A 20947-nucleotide genomic window follows, 5' to 3' on the forward strand; every position below is an offset into this window, starting at 1 on the left:
TTTGTTTCAAACTTCTTTCTATTATCCTCATGGAAGCCACCAGAACCACTTCCTAATGCTGCGCTTATCTTTTTCATCAAGCGAACTGGAATTCATGTTGAAGGAAATACAATTTTCACTAAAAGGTGTACAGGGACCTGCAATACCATTTTTCTGGTTATTAAATTCATTTGAATTATGAATGTTGTAGACCTTTCCCATTTTGGAATCAGAAACTGCAAAGCCACTATTCTGTTCATTTACACCATCAGGCGCAGTAACTATGAAAACCATTTCACTGGCAGCATTCCCTAGAATCGAATCAACAATTTACAATCTACAGATCTTACTGAGTTATGAGATTGATTTCACCAGTAAGAGTTTGTTGGTTATCTGTTTTGACAGAAGTTTCAACTATTGAACTATTGCAATTGTCAGTAGAAGAATTCATTTCACAGGCTATCGAAGTCATGCCAGTAGAGGATGACTCAGGAAAATTTATCTCTGTAATTGTCTCATCTGGCAACGCTTCAAGATTTCTAACATGATGTCTCATATGAACACCAACATGTCCATTGTAGTGATGTCTTTCTTAAAAAACCTTATGGCATATCGGGCAATCATATTTTCCATCTTTAATGATAACATCATTACAATAATTGTTGTATTATTTGGTCGTTAAACTTTATATTCGTTATCTTCATTGCATTTTAGATTTCTATATGTACACACACTTATGTTTTCATCCTCACTTGCATTTCTAATTTTCAATTTGCATCCATTGCACTTATACTGTAGAATCATCTTCATTCATTGCATTCTTACATTCCCTGTTTCACTGCAATCTTTTATTTCTTGTATTTCATATTCTTGTTGTTTTGTATTGTTTCTTGTTTTGCAAAGAAGTGCAGAAAATTAGCTTCGCTTTTGGATTAGAAGATTTCATTATTCATTTTAAATGTAAAAATTATAATAATCTCATTTAATGAGAATTTCTATTTTTTTGTTTAGATTAGAATGTATGAGCATGTAGTTGCATTTTAAATTCTCGTAATTGATTGTGGCATTTCATTCTTATTTTATTTTTCAAAAGGCACTGTGGTGAACCATGAATGACACATGCACCATTCTAATAAGAGGTAAATAACCCTAAGTAGATAATTCACATTTATGGCCATAGTCAGAATGCGGACAATACTTAGGATTTTTATCTTTTATGGAATAAAATTTTGACCTACACTTTGGGTCCTTTATGAAAAATATCAATATTTTGAAAATTAGTTTCCTTTTTCTTTTATCAGAATTTAAAATAAATTAATTTGAAATGCATTTGTGGCCATAGTCATGAATGTATTAAAGATTAATTTTGTTTTAAATTCTGTAAAAATATAAAAATTACCTCTTAAAATAAATCTTTTAAATTTTTTTATTAAATGAATTCATCATAAAATTACATCATTTTATCATTTTTATTTTCAAATTATTTCAAATGTCAAAATATTCCAAGTGATTTTCAAATTTACTTTCCAAAATAAATTTTAGTTTATTTTCAAAAATCAATTCTCATTTCAAATTATTTTCAAAACCAAATTTCAAATTCAAAATTCAAAAGTATTCTTAAATTCAAAATATTTTCAAAACATTTCCAAGATGTTTTCTAAGTTGATTTCAATTATTTCCCGTTTCAAAATTTATTTTCAATTTCAAAATCTTGAATTTCAATTTCAAATTTCAATTTCAATTCAATTTCAAATTCCAAGTTTAATTTCAAATTTTAATTTTAATTTTAATTTTAATTTCAATTTCGAAATCCAATTTCAAAGTTTACTTTTAAATTTCAAAATTTCAATTTCTAAATTCATTTTTAAATTCCAATTTCAAATGTCAATATCAATTTCAAATCCAAATTCAATTTTTATTTCAATTTTCATTTTCATTTTCATTTTCATTTTTCGTTTCAAAATTCAAATTTCCATTTAGAATTTTACTTCAAATAGTTTTCTAAAATCATTTCAAAACATTTTTCAAAGTGTATTTTCAACTCAATTTCAAAATTCATTTGGAATTCTAATTTTGACATATTTTCCAAATATTTTCAAAATAAAATAAAATTCAAAAGCATGAATCATATTTCAAACCATCATTTTCAAAGTTCATAACTTAAGCATGATTTAATATGCATTTAGGATCTTAAAATAATTTCTTAGTCAAATTAAGGCAAAGCAAAAGGCATTGATTCGATCATTGGCTCGATTACCCCTCGTAAAGGCGCCAGGAATGGTCGATCCTCGTACCAATGCGCGAGTCCCTATTTCTCTTCTTTTAAAAAATAGAGGCGAGTTAATTTTCATTTTTAAAAAGCAGAATGTTTGAAATACGAAAGGATCCCGCTTTAGAGAAAATTTTGCATGGATAATAGAATGCCAACAGAAACAATGAGAACTTAAAGCCATCTTGCAATCGTACCATCGCCTGTCTCTTAAACCTAATCATCACCTGTACCTATAAGATGAGTCAGTTCCATAAAAAACTGGTAGGTGCACAAGACAATATAGAATAATTCTAGCATATGCATTTAATTTATACATGATACGCAATTCAACAAGTAATGTGAACAAATCTAACATATGCATCAAATTCATACATGATATTCAATTTAACAAGTAATGTGAACAAGATAAATTTATTTCGATATTAGCTGTCTTGCGGGTACGCATAGGCACAAAACATAGAAATAATTGAGACTAATCTAAGGGTTTATTATGCCATGTATTTTTTATACCCCGAATAGCTAGCTGAGTCCGCTCCTAAGGGGACAGTCGGTGACTGAGAGAGGATTTCCTAAAGGCATCTGTGACAACGAATGCATCCAACTTCTACAGAAGTCCATGTGATATACCACCTAGGATAATCTCTATTAGTCCCATCCCCTAACTCCGATGACTGGGGACACTAAATCATTTGCTTGAGGGGTGGTTGTTAACAACTTGTTCATCAAAGTTCTTTTACCAATCCATCCTCTCCCTTGATGGAAGCAAGCGGCAAATGGGTAAGTCAGATTTATTTAACTGATGACCCATTCTATATGCTCTGATTTTTCAAACCAGCTTGAGCATCTTGCCTGTGAAGGCGATCATCACCATTATGTGATTTCAACAATGTGCCATTCTTACGCTTCGAGGTTACTACAAATCTCTCATCCAATCATTGTAGTACTACCATGTCATGCCTGTCTAAAAGTATGGCTACGATGAGAGGGGTATTGGTTTCTCAAAAGAAAACCCAACTCTATTGTTTCGTAAAAGAAATGATACAACTATATTATTTAGTTTGCCATGATATAGTCTTTGAAAACACTTGTATATCCATGTATAGTTTTGAGGATACAAGATCGCCATAGATCTCTAATCCATTTATCATAGTATCAGCATACTGCACATTGTGATCATCGCAAATTTTTTCCTCTTGTATCTTCCTCTCTTTTCCTTTCTAACCTCTATTTTCCTTTTTGAAGGGGAAAATAAAAGACAGAAAAGAAGAGAGAAGAGAAAAAAGAAAAGAAAATAAGAGAGAGAGGAACTCTTTCGCGAAGGTCTCACTTGAGCTTAAAATTTTGAAAAAGATTTTAAAAGATTACTCGCCTCCGTTTTGAAATATTTGCGGGAAAAGGGGAGAGACGGGATTCGCTCGTCGGTACGAGGTTCGACCGTTCCTGGCGCCTTTACCAGGGGTAATTGAACCAAGGATCGAATTTATGCCTTTTACTTTGCTAAAATATTGTCTAAGTGTTTATTCTAAGTCTAAAATGCACAAAGAATCATGCTTGTGCGAAATGCAAAGATGTATGCTCTTTTCGAGAAAGCAGTTTTGAGAATTTTGGGATTTTTCAAGTGATCCTGAAATAAATTTGAGGATATGATGAAGAAATGGTTTTTTGAAAGTTGAAGATGGACTTGGAGAAGTTAGATTTTCTAACTTAAGATTCAGAATGGATCTTAAGTTTTGAAATAATCAAAGATTGAGATGAACCTCAATTTGAAAAAGGGAGATTTGAAAAAATGAATATAGACTTCAAAAAAAATGGACCGAAAGTCAAGATGGAATTTGAGAAATGGAGTGGAATTCTATATTTGAAGTTTAAAATCAGAATGGATCTTGGGTTTAGGTGAAATTTGAAAAACAGGATTGGATTTTTAGATCTGAATTTTAAGATGAATTTGAATCCGAAATCTAGAATTCTAAATGGCATTGGATCTGAAGTCTGGAATCCAAGATGGGATTGGATCTGAAATCTGGAATCCTAAATGAAGTTGGATCATGAGTCTGGATTTTGAATTTGTGTTTGGGTTTTTAGATCTAAATTGAATTTGGGTTTGGATCTTTAAAATATCCAAGTTGACTTTAAAAGTAGAAAAATAGATTTTGAGAAATTCGGAATTGAATTTGAGAATCCATATTGAATCTGAATTGGATTTGACAAATCCCCATGGAATTTGAAGATAGGATTGGATTTTTGGAAATCCAGATGGGACTTAGATTTAGATTTTAGAGAAGTCCAAATGGAAGATAGGATTAGATTTCAGAAATCCAGATGAAACCTGGAATTGGATCTGAGAGATCTAAATCGACTTTTGAAATTTGAAAGGAAGGATGGAGAATGAAACTTGAATTTTGAAATCCGAAGATGAATCTGAAAATTTCAAAGTTGAATTGAACTTTGAAATTTGATTTTGAATATTAAATTAAATTTAAAATTGAATCCTGATCCTGGAAATGAATTTGGAATTTCAAAGTTGAATTGAACTCTAAAATTTGATTTGAGTTGGAAATTGAAATTTTCACATTTCAAAGTTAAATTGAACTTTGAAATTGGGATATTGAATTTTGAATTTTGAAGTAAAATAGAATTGAGAATACGAAGATGAATTTGAATTTGTGAATAAGAATTGAAGGTTAATTTGAGAAATGAAGAAGATATTTGAAGGATTGTCTCAAAATCGCTTGATTTTTGAGAAAAAATTTAAAATAATTTGAAAATATGAGGTGATTTTATCCTAAATTATGAAATGAATTAAAGGTTTTTAGAAAAATTGAATATAAAAAAATATATTTCATTTTTTAAATGAATTGAAATAAGATTGAAGATATAATACATCTCTGACTATGGTCATAAGATGTATTATATAATAATCGTATTTAAATTCAAGTGAAGAATAAAACACATTTTTGGTGCCTTTATAGAGTTTAAAATGAAATTAATTCTCAATATATCCTGACTATGACCATTGATATACATTTTGACTTAATTTTAAGTTAAACTCTGATAAAGGAGAAAAATATTTAGAAATATGATAATTTTTGAAAAGAAACCCAGTGTGGGTCCAGTGTTATTCTATAAAAGATGAAAATCCTAAGTTTTGTTCACACATTGACTATGGCCATTGATGCAAATCGTCAACTTAGGATTTAATCATCTTTTATTAGAATGGTGCACGTGCCATTCATGTTTTCATTTATGAATTTTTGAAAGAAAAAAGGAAAATGATATGAAATAAGCAATTTTATGTTCATACAGTCTATTCTAATGCTGTAATGTAAAGAATTCTCATTTATCATCTAACTATTACAAACTTGAATTGAAATTGGAAAAGATACAATCCTAATCTAGGAAGGAAACCACCACTCCTTACATATTTCCTGTAAAAATCAGAGTTAAGACAAAACAAGATTGCAAAATATGAAGAATGATGGAAAATACTAAGTAAAATCTAAATATCATGCTCATACTAAATGGAAAATGCATATATGAATGTATTTATCTAAATGGAGATGCTATGCAAATAACGAAATATACATTGGAATGATGTATTGAGTGAATGCTAGAATATATATACAATACCCTAGAATAACAGTGAAAAATAGATTAGAATACATATATATCATCTAAAGGGGAGTGTAATGCTTGTATTTGATGATAAAAGGGAAATGCCTATATTAATGTCTATATTAAACCTATTCATGCATTTATATATCTAATGCAGATGTGGGCATATGGTTGATGACAATGATGATATCAAATGGAGGTAGATACTACAAAGAGGATACAACAAAAAGAAAATTTACAAGTATGCAGCGGGGGAGGTGGTAACATACAGTGTATAGGCTGTGAGGCTGTATTGATAGCTATACACAAGTGGTAGTTGCCGGAAGGGTGAGAGTGGCTGGATATTGCAGAAAATAGGCTGGAGACAGTGAAAGTACTGTTATGGCATAGCTATAGGGGTATTGTAAAAGTGTGATTGCAACGAAAATGTGTAGAGGTGAAATAATGTGACAATAATGAAAACATAGGTAATAGTAAAAAAATGAGCATGAATGGTAATAAGTGTAGACAGGGGAGATATGGTGGTGTGCACATAGTGTATGTACAAACTGTGGGAGATGGAGGGCTGAATAGTGTAGCTGGAGGTGTTATAGTAACATGGCATGACAATATGAATGAAGGGTGCAGATAATACAAGGGTATAGGATTGTGCATAGGTGGTTGTTGTGCAAAGGGAGAGGGAGATTAGCTGGGAAAGCATGCAGGTAGTGATGTTAATACAAGGCATGGGTGTGGTTGGGGCTGGACGTAAGGATTTTACTATAAAGGAACAGGGTACGCTCAGGCTGCTGCAAACAGCACTGTAGCAGTAACAGGGGAAGGGGCAAATGATGGTTGTGTTGTTTATCTGGCAAGGCGCTACTGTGGGGGCGTGGGGAAGGGTGGCAGCAGTATGCAAGAGGGCATATTGTACATAGTATGTGGGTAGAGGTGGAGGTAGTTAGAGTGAAGTAGTGTAGGTGATTGAGTGGGAATGTAGTTACTGTGCACCTGGGTATGGGATAGTGAGAAAGGAACGTAGTGTTGTGGCTGGGAAGGCAACACATACAAAAAGTGGCGGGGTGGCTGAAGGTGTGACTGCTTGATGTGGATTTATTGTTGTATTTTCAGCAATAAGGTGAATGTGTGCTGCCAATGTGTTGGGGGTGATCGTGGCAGCAGTGATAATATGTGCTGGTGCACATGTGGAAGGTAATGCTGGCAAATGTTATACATAGTGGATGGAATGCTGTATGATGGAGTGTGAAGTGGCAGGCTGTGGCGAGTGCAAGGGTGTTACAGCAGGGTGGTAAGTACATGAACAATACTATTAGCAGGTGGAGGTGGCTACTGTAAGGGATTTTTGATGAGTAGAGGTTATTGGGATAGCTACAGTGGGTGGAAAAATTAGTGAATTTTGTGGCAGTGAAGGATGGGTGCTGTGATGGGGGTTGGTAGCATAGCTGTAGCGAGGTAAGGCGAATTACAGCAAGATGCTGTGGGATTTGCTAAAAGTGTGAGAAAAAAAAAATGTGCTGACAGCAAGGTCTGAGGTGGAGTGTATGCCTATTGGTGAGTACTAAATGGCAGGCTACATACGGATGGGTAGTGCTAGGATGAAGCTTGTGCTATGTGATGGAGACCCCTGCCAATTCTGGCCCCATTTTGAGCTTTTTCCAATATCGGGCTTAGAAATACTTCTAGTGTGCATTGCCTTTCTACTGTTATCACCCGCCCATTCATTAATAGGCTCCATTGATGCTGATGGCATCAATGATGTAACACCTGTTCTTGATGATTCATTTGACAACTTACGGACAACAGAGTGATCATCAGGTTGTTAGCGATTCAAATCACTTCCCTTAATTCATATCTTTTTCCTGCAATGATTTCATGTATATTCATATAGAGAAATTCTCGTGATCAGCATATGATCTTCAGTCTGCCCTTGTATCATTGATTCAACTGGCTACCAAGATGTAGCAGAACTTTTCTGGTCTGTGCTACATTACTCCAAGAACGAGAATCGAGAAAGGATACGAATGAGTCTTGATCACCTTGATGTCTGAATTTTAAATGCCATTCATTCTGAATGCTAATGACGACCTCATTATTATCTTGAATTTATAAAGTGAACTGATTCTCATTGATAACTAATGCCTCACCGAAGGGGCTTGGTATCAAGTAGAGTAATGTCCTGATATTGACTGCAGCCTGTACGCAAAATGCAATTCAAGGCAAAACTCTAGTGCAGGTATTACTCTATACCAACAACTCCTCCTCCTCTCTTCACCAAAAACCAGACTCTGATGATGTACCCTATTGCCAGCGATACCAGACATATCGCCCATTTCCGATTCTCAAGCAAACAAGAGAAGGATAGAAAACGAACAGGAAAAAGAAAGAACAACAATGAAAATGGATGATAGGACTAATTGAGCTAAATGCAAATGACGTGAAATGCAGGATTCGTCTGATTCTACCCAAGGTTGGCCATACAAGGAGGTTGCAGTAGATTTCACCATGGGTTACATCCTATTCATGGTGAAATCTGGACAAATTGTGCAGTGCTTTCACAGAAAAATACTATACTCCAAAACAGGACTTTAATGACAACATAAAATCTACGCCAAGATAACTGAGGTAATGCTGAAGGCTGGTGATGCTATAACAAGGAAAAGACTGGACAGGATGCTGCTAAAATCAAACCAATAGGATTGCATAAAATAGAAGATGGAATCAGATGTTATAATGAGGGGAAAATATACGGCAAAATCGTTGAATGAGATGCTGGATGATGAATCCTGATGAATGAATGATATTAACAGGTGCTACAACACGGATGCAAACAAACATATACCTGAATCTGGGGATATCAGTGAGGATGCCGGGAGGGTTAACATGATGAGGACACAGGGGGTGCATCTATGTTTCTGTACATTGGTGAAGGTGATAGTGGTAAAAAAAATGGAGATGCTGATGGAAGTGGAAGGTGAATGGGGAAAATGGAGTAATGTGAAAGAAATGGTTTCCTATTATGCAATGAATGTAAGGCTTCCTACGGTAGATTGCCATTTGGAGACAAGCAGATCCGATAGAATCGGGATTTAATGAAGAGAATGATCTTGATGCTAGATTAAATCCAATGCATATGCAATACTGAACCAAACGCAATGCCACAAGCTCGATACGAAAGATCTATTAGATACAGTGCACTACAGAAATAAAAAAAAATGATGATGGTAGAATTAAATCAAAACATACGTAGAGATCGCAAAACAAAAAGAAGCTAGGAGAAACCAAAAGGAAATTTAGAGACAATTTGCACTAAAGAGAAACAAATGTTGGAACTAGAAAGTTTAGTTAATGTAGCCATAGATGCTGCTATATGCAGGTCGATCTCATCGTTGGTGCTTTTATGACAAAAAAAAAAAGTAAAACGAAGGAGGAGTCTAAGTAAATGAATGAATAATAAAAAAAAAAGAAGAAAGAAAGAAAGAAAGAAAGAAAGAAGGGAATCGAACGAAGAGAAGAATAGTGACTCACTTGTAGCCTTGCTGTGGAGGTTTGCTTTTTTCAACTGACGGAGAAGAGAACCATAGGGAAGAACTTGATACAAAGGGGATCAGAGGGAAAGGGGAAGATGGAAGAAGGTTAAAACGCGATCAATCAGAAGGAGATGGGGTGAAGACGGATGATGAGGAAGGAACCCTCAGCTTGTTTATATAGGAGACAGAGGAATGATCGAGAGAGAGATGGTTGAAGATCGGCGGTGGAGATGAAACAGAGAGAGAGAGCTCCTGCGGCTAACAAAAATCCGTTGAGAACATTTCAAAAAAGGTCCTTTTAGTTTTAAAAATTTTTCAAAAAGATTATTTATTTATAAAAAGGGTTAAGAAAAAATGGGTTTTTAGCTAAAGAGATGTTTTAAAAACTGTCTTTTTCCGAGTTTTTGAAAGAAAGACTCTGAAAGCGTAAGGAAAATATAAGAATTTTTAAAAGACGAGGTATTTGAAGTATTTTTGCAAAAAACTTTTATTTTGAGATATAAGAATTTTCAAAATGAGGTTTTTAAGAAAAGAATTTCAGAAATGGCTCTGGGTCTCAAAATTTTGATAAAATATTGGAGTTCGGATTTCGAATTGAGTTCGGATCCCGTAATGAGAAAAACCTCTGAGAAAATATAAAGAAATTGATTTTTTGTTTTTTTTTGAAAAATAAGAGATTCAGATTCAGAATTGGACCAGGATATGAGATCTGGATCCAGGATTTGGTCAGATAGGGAAATTGAATCTGGATTCCAGCGAATCCGAGAAATGAATGGAAATTTTGATCAGAAATTGACCCAGTTATTCAAAAGATGGGCCCAAGGGCAAAAAGAGAATTTTTAGAATTTTTGAAAAATTTGGGGTGTTCATTGATGGGCCTCTTTGCTGCTAAGCCGGTCGTAAGCCGTGCTTAGCGACAAAGAAAACACACCAAATTTTCTTCTAAAAAAAAATGCCCCAGTCTGGAGGTCTGAACTGGGTGTGAAAGAATTGTTTTTGTAAAACATTATCCTCAGGTTTAATATCTTATCCTAAAAGGTTTTGGGAAGAAACGAAATCCTCGAGAATGAAAATAATTTGGATAAAAGAAAAATGAGGAAATCATGATGGGACTTTTGGGATGCATATCCTGAAATGGTAAAAAGGAGAGATTTTGAAGAAGTCTCATGGCTGAGACAAAAAATAAGAATTTTTTAAAATACACAGGTTTAACCCTTAACCTGGATGGGACGAAGATATTTGAGAAACCATGATGGGATATTTTTGAAAAATACCTCATGAGACGAGGTTCAGGTATAATCCTTATTTGAATGGATATAAAAAGTATGGATTCCTTGATGGGGAAAACCATGATGGGACTGGAAGAAATACCTCACCAGAATGAGACAACTCTCTTTAAAAAATATAAACAACGCTAGGTTGCATCAAAATGAATATTGAGCATTTATTTCATTTTTAGATAACCAGAAAATTTTGCCAATAAGATGAAATTGTAGTTGATTCAAATGCTTGAAAGCGTGCATGTATGTGCGAAAGATATTCCCTCTTTTACCTAGAGTATTTCCTCCAGCGAGGTTAACTCTCCGGATTCCAGAGTCAGATTCAAATTTTAAATTTGTTGAATTTCTTCAAGAAAGTTATCCATTTCCTTGATATGAATAGAGAAGAGATACTCTTGATTTCATAAAAGCAAGTAGTGAAAAGACATTGATGAAAGGATTTCGCATAAAAAAAGATGATTTCTGGAAATTTTGGCAGTTTGATATCCTGGGGCTTTTCCCATAATGATCTTTCTGACACTCTTTTTAAGACATTGAGCTTTCTTGGATTTTTTTGGTGAGAAGTTATTACATGATCCTTCATTTTGAAGATATCCTGACTTTTCTTTTTTTCTTCGGGAAAGGGTACATCACAAACTCCTTCATCTTGGAGATGCTTCGATCCTTCTTTTTCTCAGGAATTATATTGGCTCATTGGTCAAAAATCTCGTGATGATAGCAACAATCAAATATCTTTTAGGGTTTGTCGGGAGGTTCAGCGCAGTCGCCTTCATCTTGACGGTGATTTGAATGTTTTCTGGAAGGATCCATCACAAACTCCTTCATCTCAGAGATGATCCGAATCTTCTTTGGCCCCGGGAGTCTAGCTCGCATATTCGCCTTTAACTTGACGACAATTGAGAGATCCCCTTTGCGGATATTTGATTGTAGCTTAAGTAAATGAGGAGATATGGATTGAGTGAATTCTTTTTATCGCTCAGGATATTTCAACTGCCTGATCGCTAGAAAGTCGTCTTTAAACATGCATCATAGCTACGATCAATATTGATTCGCTTTCGGCTTTTCAACATCATTAAATATTTCTTTCGCTAATCATACCAAGGATATTTCTTACATCCTCTTGGTTGACCAACAGAGAGAAGATTTGAATTTTTCCTCTTTTCGCTAAAAGCTTCACTTTTTTGGAAAGAATACTAGAGGTAATCTGAGGTGATTCTTCTGTGCAGTAAAATATTGGAATCAACACATTTTAGCAGTTTGGCAAAGTTTTCGAGAATCCTTTGTGAAATAATCACTCAATATAGATTTTGATAGGACTTTTATATAAAATTTGGAAGAAATAACATGAAAACATTGGTTTTATCAGACAACATTGGCTCAACAGGAACTCAACCTAAGAGCCGTAAAGAATATTGGATCAGTAGGGATTCATCCTACAGACTGAATTTTTGAAAAATGAAGTTAATTTAATAGGAATTCAACCTAAGAATTGCAAAAAGAAATTTTTGACCAGTAAGAATTTGTCCTACAGACTAAATTTTCGAAGAATGAATTTGGTTCAATAGGAATTCAACTTAAGAACCGCAAAAGAATATAGATCAGTAGGAATTCAACCTACAGATTCAAAAAAATAAGGTTGGTTCAAATAAGAATTCAACTTGAGGACCACAAAAGAATATAGATCAGTAGGAATTCAACCTAGAGACTGAAAATTTTGAAAAAATGAATTTTGATTCAATAGAAATTCAACCTGAGAACCGTAAAAGAATATTTGATCGGTAGGAATTCAACCCACAAATTGGATTTTTGAAGAAATGAATTTGGTTTGATAGGAATTCAACCTGAGAACCGCAAAAGAATATGGATCAGTAAGAATTCAACCTACAGATTGGATTTTTAAAGAATGAATTTGGTTTAATAGGAATTCAACCTGAGAACCGCAAAAGAATATAGATCAGTAGGAATTCAACCTACAATTTATTTATTTATTTTTGAAGAATGAATTTGGTTCAATAGGAATTCAACTTAAGAACCACAAAAGAATATGGATCAATAGGAATTCAACCTACAGATTGTTTTTTTTGAAGAATGAATTTGGTTCAATAGGAATTCAACCTAAGAACTGCAAAAGAATATGGATCAGTAGAAATTCAACTTACAGAGAGAATTTTTTGAAAAATGAAGTTGGTTCAAATAGGAATTCAACCTGAGAACCACAAAAGAATATTTGATTGGTAGGAATTCAACCTACAGACTCGAATTTTGAAAAAATGAATTTTGGTTCAATAGGAATTCAACCTAAGAACCTCAAAAGAATATAGATCAGTAGGAATTCAACCTACAATTTGATTTTTTTGAAGAATGAATTTGGTTCAATAGGGATTCAACCTAAGAACCGCAAAAGAATATGGATCAGTAGGAATTCAACCTACAAATTGATTTTTTTAAAGAATGAATTTGGTTCAATAGGAATTTAACCTAAGAACTGCAAAAGAATATGGATCAGTAGGAATTCAACCTACATATTGATTTTTGAAGAAATGAATGGGTTCAGAAGGAGTTCGACCTAAAGATCGACTTTTTGAAGGAAAATTGGTCTAAGAGGAGGTCAACCTAAGGATCGAATCTTTGAAAAATGATATCAATTTAAAAGGAATTCAACCTAAGAACCTCAGATCAGTAGAAATTCAACCTACATATCGACTCATGAATGGTCCAAAAGGGGTTTAACATGAGGATTGCGGATCCGTAAAGGTTCAACCTAAAGATCGCTGATCAGTAGGAGTTCAACCTAAAGATCGACTTGGAATGGTCCTAAAGGGGTTTAACATGAGGACTGTGGATCCATAGGGGTTCAACCTAAAGATCGTGGATCAGTAGGAGTTCAACCTAAAGATCGACTTGGAATAGTCCGAAAGGGGTTTAACATGAGGACTGTGGATCCGTAGGGGTTCAACCTAAAGATTGCAGATCAGTAGGAGTTCAACCTAAAGATCGATTTGGAATGGTCCGAAAGAGGTTCAACCTGAGGACTGCGAATCAGTAGAAGTTCAACCTAAAGATCGTAGATCAGTAGGGGTTCAACCTAAAGATCGACTTGGAATGGTCTTAAAGGGGTTCAACCTAAGGACTGCGGATCCGTAGGAGTTCAACCTAAAGATCGCGGATCAGTAGGAATTCAACCTAAGGATCGACGGAAGGAATGGTCCTAAAGGGGTTCAACCTAAGGACTGCAGATCTGAAGGAGTTCAACCTAAAGATCGCGGATCAGTAGGGGTTCAACCTAAAGATCAACTGAAGGAAAGGGTCCTAAAGGGGTTCAACCTAAGGATTGCGGATCAGTAGGAGTTCAACCTAAAGATTGCAGGTCAGTAGGGGTTCAACCTAAAGATCGACTGAAAGAATGGTCCTAAAGGGGTTCAACCTAAGGCCTGCGGATCATTAGGAGTTCAACCTAAAGATCGCGGATCAGTAGGGGTTCAACCTAAAGATCGACTGAAGGAATGACCCTAAAGGGGTTCAACCTAAGAACTGCGGATCATTAGGAGTTCAACCTAAAGATCGCGGATCAGTAGGGGTTCAACCTAAAGATCGCAATTTAAGAAGGGAGGGTTCAACTCGTGGATTGAATGGACCATTATAGTTAGTTGTATGTGGTCCGGTTTTTAGGATTAGCCCCTTATCCTGAACGGGGAAGAATAGAATTTGAGGAAAATTTTGAAAAGAATAAAAATTGACAGAAATTTATGAAATCGAGGAAAATTGATGAAAAATTATTTTTATAAAAGAATTCTCATAGGTAGCGTTATTGCTCCCACGAGGGGTTTCAGGATTATCCCTTATCTTGAATGAGAAAAGAATAAAATTGACAATTTTGACAAAATTGATAAAATGTTGATAAAGAATCAAAAGAATTTATAAAAAATGATAAAGAATCAATAAAATTTGATAAAATTGATAAAGAGTAAGAATTTAATAAAGAATTGACAAAAATTGACAAAGATCTGGTAAAAATTGAGGATGTTTGGAAGACGATGAAAGACTTCAGGATTATCCCTTATCCTGAAGGGAGTAGGACCTCGTAGGACGAGGTTCAGGTTTATCCCTTAACCTGAGCGGGAAGAAGAATAAAGGAATACCTCATGGGAAAGAGGCATCAAGTTTATCCCTTAACCTGAAAGGGTAAAGAATAGAATTTTGGGGAAAATTAATAAAGAGAAATTGATAGAAATTTACAAAAATAAAGAGAAATTGATAGAAATTGACAAAAATAAAGAGAGATTGATAAAAATTGCTTTGCAAAAAGAATTTCTCATAGATAGCAATATCGCTCCTATGAGGGGTCTTAGGATTATTTCTCATCCTGAATGGGAAAAAGAAGAAAAAAGGAATACCTCATGGGAAAGAGGCATCAGGTTTATCCCTTAACCTGAAAGGGTAAATTGAAATAAGAATTGACAAGAAAAATTGATAAAATTGATAAAAAATCAATAAAGTTGATAAAATTGATAAAGATGAATAAAAATTGATAAGATTGATAAAAAATGACAAATGAAAAGAAAAATTTGAGGAAAAAAGTTTGCTTGATCCTGCCTGCATGTGGGATCTTTAAAATGAGATGAAAATGTTTTATGAGAAAATCATTTTTAGAAAGAGGATCAATTGCGAGTTTGATCAACGCGAGAGCTGTTCCTTGAAGAAGGATCAGTACGAGGGTTGATTTTGAAGAGAGATCAACATGAGGGTTAATTTTTGAAAACAATGGTTCGAAATCATTTTTTTGCGATGGTTTGATTTTGAAAGAGATTGAACCAAAATATTAGATTTTTGGTGATTATGATGAAAACTTTGCAGAAAGTTTTCACGATTTTAAAAGACCCTCATAAGTAATTTCATTTCTCTCGTGGATGATGTCAGAATTGCCCCTCATCATGAAAAGAATAGGAGTTTGATGGCAAAAGAATATTTTGAAGTGTAAATGTAATTTTAACAATAAAAGATGCCCCAATATGGCGAAAAGAAATAAGAATTGAACATCAAAGATAGGAAGGAGATTGACATTTTATTTATAAGCAAAACCGATAACAAAGACTAAAATATTTACAAACATCTTGACCAAAAAGTCACAAAAGACTCGAGTTGACTTGCCCTTACAAGATGGTTGGTAAAGAAAAATGGAGGAAATCAGAAAGACTCTAGCATCATCAGTTTTTTGAATGATCTGGGAAAGGCTTGGTCAGGATGGTGGGCTGTTCTTCGTTTTCGTCCTCAATCAGAAGGTTTTTATGGATGCAGTCTTGGATGATATTCTTGAGCACAAAAGCAGTGTTCGGTATCATGCCCTACTGCTTGGTGAAACTTGTAGAACTGTTCCTTGAATTTGCCCAAGATTACTAGAGGATCAACAACTTTTGGCAGACGGATCATATTTTTCGTGAGCATATATTCCAGGACTTTCTCGAGTGTCTGTTCCAAAGAGGTGAACTCGCGATCGGGACTCCAGTCCTTGCGCTTTGGTTTTTCCTGATCTTTCTTCTGCTGCTGAGGATTGGATTGGGAAAGCTTATTATTATTGAATTTTTTTCCCTTTTGACCTCTGAATCCTTCTGAATTGTTGCCATGATCATTCTTGTTACCCTTGTTGTCGGATGATGAACTAGTCGAAAGAGTGAAATAAGCTTTCTTCTTCGCATCTTGACTGCCCCTTGCCAGGGTGATACCGTCATAGACTCCATTACCCATTCCCATCTCGAGCCATTCAGCTCGTTCAATGAGTTCGATGAACAATTTTGATGGGAAGGTGGAAATAAGGCTCCTGAGAGGTTGAGAGAAGTTGTTCAGGATAACTTGGAGCGCATGCTCCTCTGAGATGGGGGTTCTCATTTTATTGCATGTGTCTCTCCATCTGCAAATGAAATCTATGGCCTTTTCTTTATCATCCTGTTTTAGATTGTATAAATGATTGAGGGTGGGCAGTGCCTCAGTATTGAACATGAATCGCTCCACAAACAGATTAACAACCTTGTCAAAATCTCGCAGTTCAACGGGGTTGATGTGCTTCGCATACCACTTAGCTGCTATGCCTTCTAAACTGCGAGGAAAACACAAGAAAAGAGCACGATTGTCTTCACTGAATCTGGCACACTCTACAAAGAACATTGCAAGATGAGCTTTTGGGTTGCCGGATTCATCAAATTTAATGAATTTTCTGGGGAGATCTTTTAAGCTGCTGTCCCTATCTAAACCGAGGTAGAAGTCTTTCCTGGTATATATTTTCTTTCCCTTATCTTGGATTTGCAAATCCTTAACCATCTTAGTCAGTGCTTGAATTGAATCTTCTGCCAGGACCCCATCTCTAGGCTTGTTCACTAATTCAGGTTCTTTTGCCTGTTTCTTAGACTGTCGCAGATGTCTTGGAATGAACACGAACTGTTTTTCATCAGAATCCTCCTCTGCTGATTCTGTATCTTCAGAAGTGCTGTCCTGCTGAATTCTCTTCTTGTTGATCATGACATGCTTCTTCACTGACTTTCTCTTGATCTTGTTTTTAGCGGATGTTTTCTTTGAATCTATCCCAGCCTGTTCAGACATCATTTTTGCCATCATCTTTTAAAATATCTTATAGATTGCTGGGTCGACATCATCCTCATCTGAATCATGTTTTCGAGACAATCTCGGAGAGTTCACTTCCTCTACATCACTGTCATTGCTTGGCTGAGCTGCTCTCTTTCCTGCCCTCGTTTGAACCATGATGGAAAGCCTGATGTTTTCTGTAGAATAAATGAAGGATTTAAACTCAAGGAGTTTTTGGGAAAAAGAGAGACGAAGAAAGAGATACTAAAAGATTTGAAGAGAGATCTCTCGATAAAAAGAGATCTTGGATGAGAAAACAAAATTTAAATACATATTTGAAGATGGATGACAAGACCTGAATATTTTAAAAAAATTGCAGATAGGATCAAAAGATTTAAATAAATCAGAAAAAGAAGAAAAATATGCCTGGACTTTTAAAAGATAGGGGAAAAACAAAAAGAATGTCCAGGGTTTAAGAAAATTATGAAAGAATATAGAAATGAGAAATATACAATCCTGGATTTTTGAGAAAATAAAGAATTTTTGTGAAATAAACATCCAGGGTTTTTGAAAAATAAGAATTTTCAATATAATATCTACAAAAGAATCAAATTATACAAGCAATGATGCACAAAATAGCACTCCCTAGAAGCTGACTTTAAATGCAATATTTGAAAAGGCTCGTATGACCTTAATCCTAACTCTAAGGTTCAGATCATCTGATTCCAATCAAGATACGCCGATATACTCAAGCCGAAGCTCGAAGTACGTGGCATAAGAATATTTCTCCGATTCTAAGGTAATGGCTTCCCAACATCCTTTAGCACCTACCAATATACCTCAGACTATGGCCCTTAGGTACGTGGTAGGGGGGCGCTAACCCAAATAAGTGATCCAGTTGTGAGGCTCTCTCCCAAACTATGGTTTAGTGAGACAACCCAACAACGTGAAGATCAGAACAATATAGGTAGGGATGTTTTCAAAAACATGTCCAACATGCAAGAAATCAGATGGTTCTAATGCAAGTCCTAAAAGAGATAGATTTTGAAATCATAAGAAGCATACAGTTGTATACATTGTTTGCATTCAATCCCTAGAATTGAGGAGAGTTGTATTTCAGACCTAAGTCTAATGTGAACATGGAATAATCTTCTCAATATGGTCTTGCCAAACCATACTTAGATCCTATATGCAATGATGTCAGCTAGGACAGAGTCTAGGTTCCTAAGGTTTGCATGGAAATGAAGCTGACATTTGTAGAATAAAGACTTAGATAATATCAAGGCAAAACAAAAGGCAAAAATCTGACTGGAGGGAGAAAAGTCCCATCACGTTCGCCAACTTCTGTGATCATCGCAAAAATTTTCCTCTTGTATTCTCCTCTCTTTTCCTTTCTAACATCTATTTTTCTTTTTTAAGAGGAAAATAAAAGACACAAAAGAAGAAAGAAGAGAAAAGAAAAGAAAAGAAAAGAAAAGAAGAGAGAGAGGAACTCTTTCGCGAAGGTCTCACTTGACCTTAAAATTTTGAAAAAGATTTTGAAAGATTACTCGCCTCCCTTTTAAAATAATTGCGGGAAAATGAGAGAGATGGGATTCGCTCGTCGGTACGAGATTCGACCGTTCCTGGCGCCTTTACTAGGGGTAATCAAACCAAGGATCAAATTTATGCCTTTTGCTTTGCTAAAATATTGTCTTAGTGTTTATTCTAAGTCTAAAATGCATAAAGAATCATGTTTGTGCGAAATACAAAGATGTATGCTCTTTTCGAGAAAGCAGTTTTGAGAATTTTAGGATTTTCCAAGTGATCCTGAAATAAATTTGAGGATATGAGGAAGAAATAGTTTTTTGAAAGTTGAAGATGGACTTGGAGAAGTTAGATTTTCTAACTTAAGATTCAGAATGGATCTTAAGTTTTGAAATAATCAAAGATTGAGATGAACCTGAATTTGAAAAAGGGAGATTTGAAAAAATGAATATAGACTTCAAAAAAAATGGAACGAAAGTCAAGATGGAATTTGAGAAATGGAGTGGAATTCTATATTTGAAGTTTAAAATCAGAATAGATCTTGGGTTTAGGTGGAATTTGAAAAACAGGATTGAATTTTTAGATCTGGATTTTACGATGGATTTGAATCCGAAATCTTGAATTCTAAATGGCATTGGATCTGAAGTCTAGAATCCAAGATGGGATTGAATCTGAAATCTGGAATCCTAAATGAAGTTCGATCCTGAGTCTGGATTTTGAATTTGTGTTTGGGTTTTTAGATCTAAATTGAATTTGGGTTTGGATCTTTAAAATATCCAAGTTGAATTTAAAACTAGAAAATTAGATTTTGAGAAATCCGGAATTGAATTTGAGAATCCATATTGAATCTGAATTGGATTTGAGAAATCCCTATGGAATTTGAAGATAGGATTGGATTTTTGGAAATCCATATGGGACTTAGATTTAGATTTTAGAGAAGTCCAAATGGAAGATCGGTTTGGATTTCAGAAATCCAGATGAAACCTGGAATTGGATCTGAGAGATCTAAATCGACTTTTGAAATTTGAAAGGAAGGATAGAGAATGAAACTTGAATTTTGAAATCCGGAGATGCTGATGGAAGTGGAGGTGATAGTGGTAAAAAAAAATGGAGATGCTGATGGAAGTGGAAGGTGAATGGGGAAAATGGATTAATGTTAAAGAAATGGTTTCCTATTATGTAATGAATGTAAGGCTTCCTACGGTAGATTGCCATTTGGATACAAGCAGATCCGATAGAATCAGGATTTAATGAAGAGAATGATCTTGATGCTAGATTAAATCCAATGCATATGCAATACTGAGCCAAACGCAATGCCACAAGCTCGATACAAAAGATCTATTAGATACACTGCACTACAGAAATAATAAAAAAATGACGATGGTAGAATTAAATCAAAACAAAAAGAAGCTACAAGAAACCAAAAAGAAATTCAGGGACAATTTGCAGGAAAGAGAAACAGATGTTGGAACTAGAAAGTTTCGTTAATGTAGCCATAGATGGGTCGATCCTGCTATATGCTGGTCGATCTCATCATTGGTGCTTTTATGACAAAAAATAAAAAAAAAGTAAAACAAAGGAGAAGGAGTCTAAGTAAAGGAATGCAGTAATAAAAAAAAGAAAGAAAGAAAGAAAATCTTTTATAGAGAATCGAACGAAGAGAAGAATAGTGACTCTTCTGTAGCCTTGCTGCAGAGGTTTGCTTCTTTCAACTGACAGAGAAGAGAACCAGAGGAAAGAACTTGATACAAAGGGGATCAGAGGGAAAGGGGAAGAGGGAAGAAGGTTGAAACGCGATCGATCAGAAGGAGATGGGGTGAAGACAGATGATGAGGATGGAACCCTCAGCTTGTTTATATAGGAGACAGAGGAATAATCGAGAGAGAGATGGTTGAAGATCGGCGGTGGAGATGAAACAAAGAGAGAGAGAGCTTCTGCGGCTAACAGAAATCCGTTGAGAACATTTCAAAAAAGGTCCTTTTATTTTTAAAAATTTTTCAAAAAGATTGTTTATTTATAAAAAGGGGTAAGAAAATGGGTTTTTAGCTAAAGAGAGGTTTTAAAAACTGTCTTTTTTCCGAGTTTTTGAAAGAAAGACTCTGAAAGCGTAAGGAAAATATGAGAATTTTTAAAAGATGAGGTATTTGAAGTATTTTTGCAAAAACTTTTATTTTGAG

Source organism: Nuphar pumila, chromosome 5 (genome assembly GCF_984573655.1).
Source record: "Nuphar pumila chromosome 5, dmNupPumi1.hap1.1, whole genome shotgun sequence".
In the NCBI taxonomy this organism is placed as follows: Eukaryota; Viridiplantae; Streptophyta; class Magnoliopsida; order Nymphaeales; family Nymphaeaceae; genus Nuphar; species Nuphar pumila.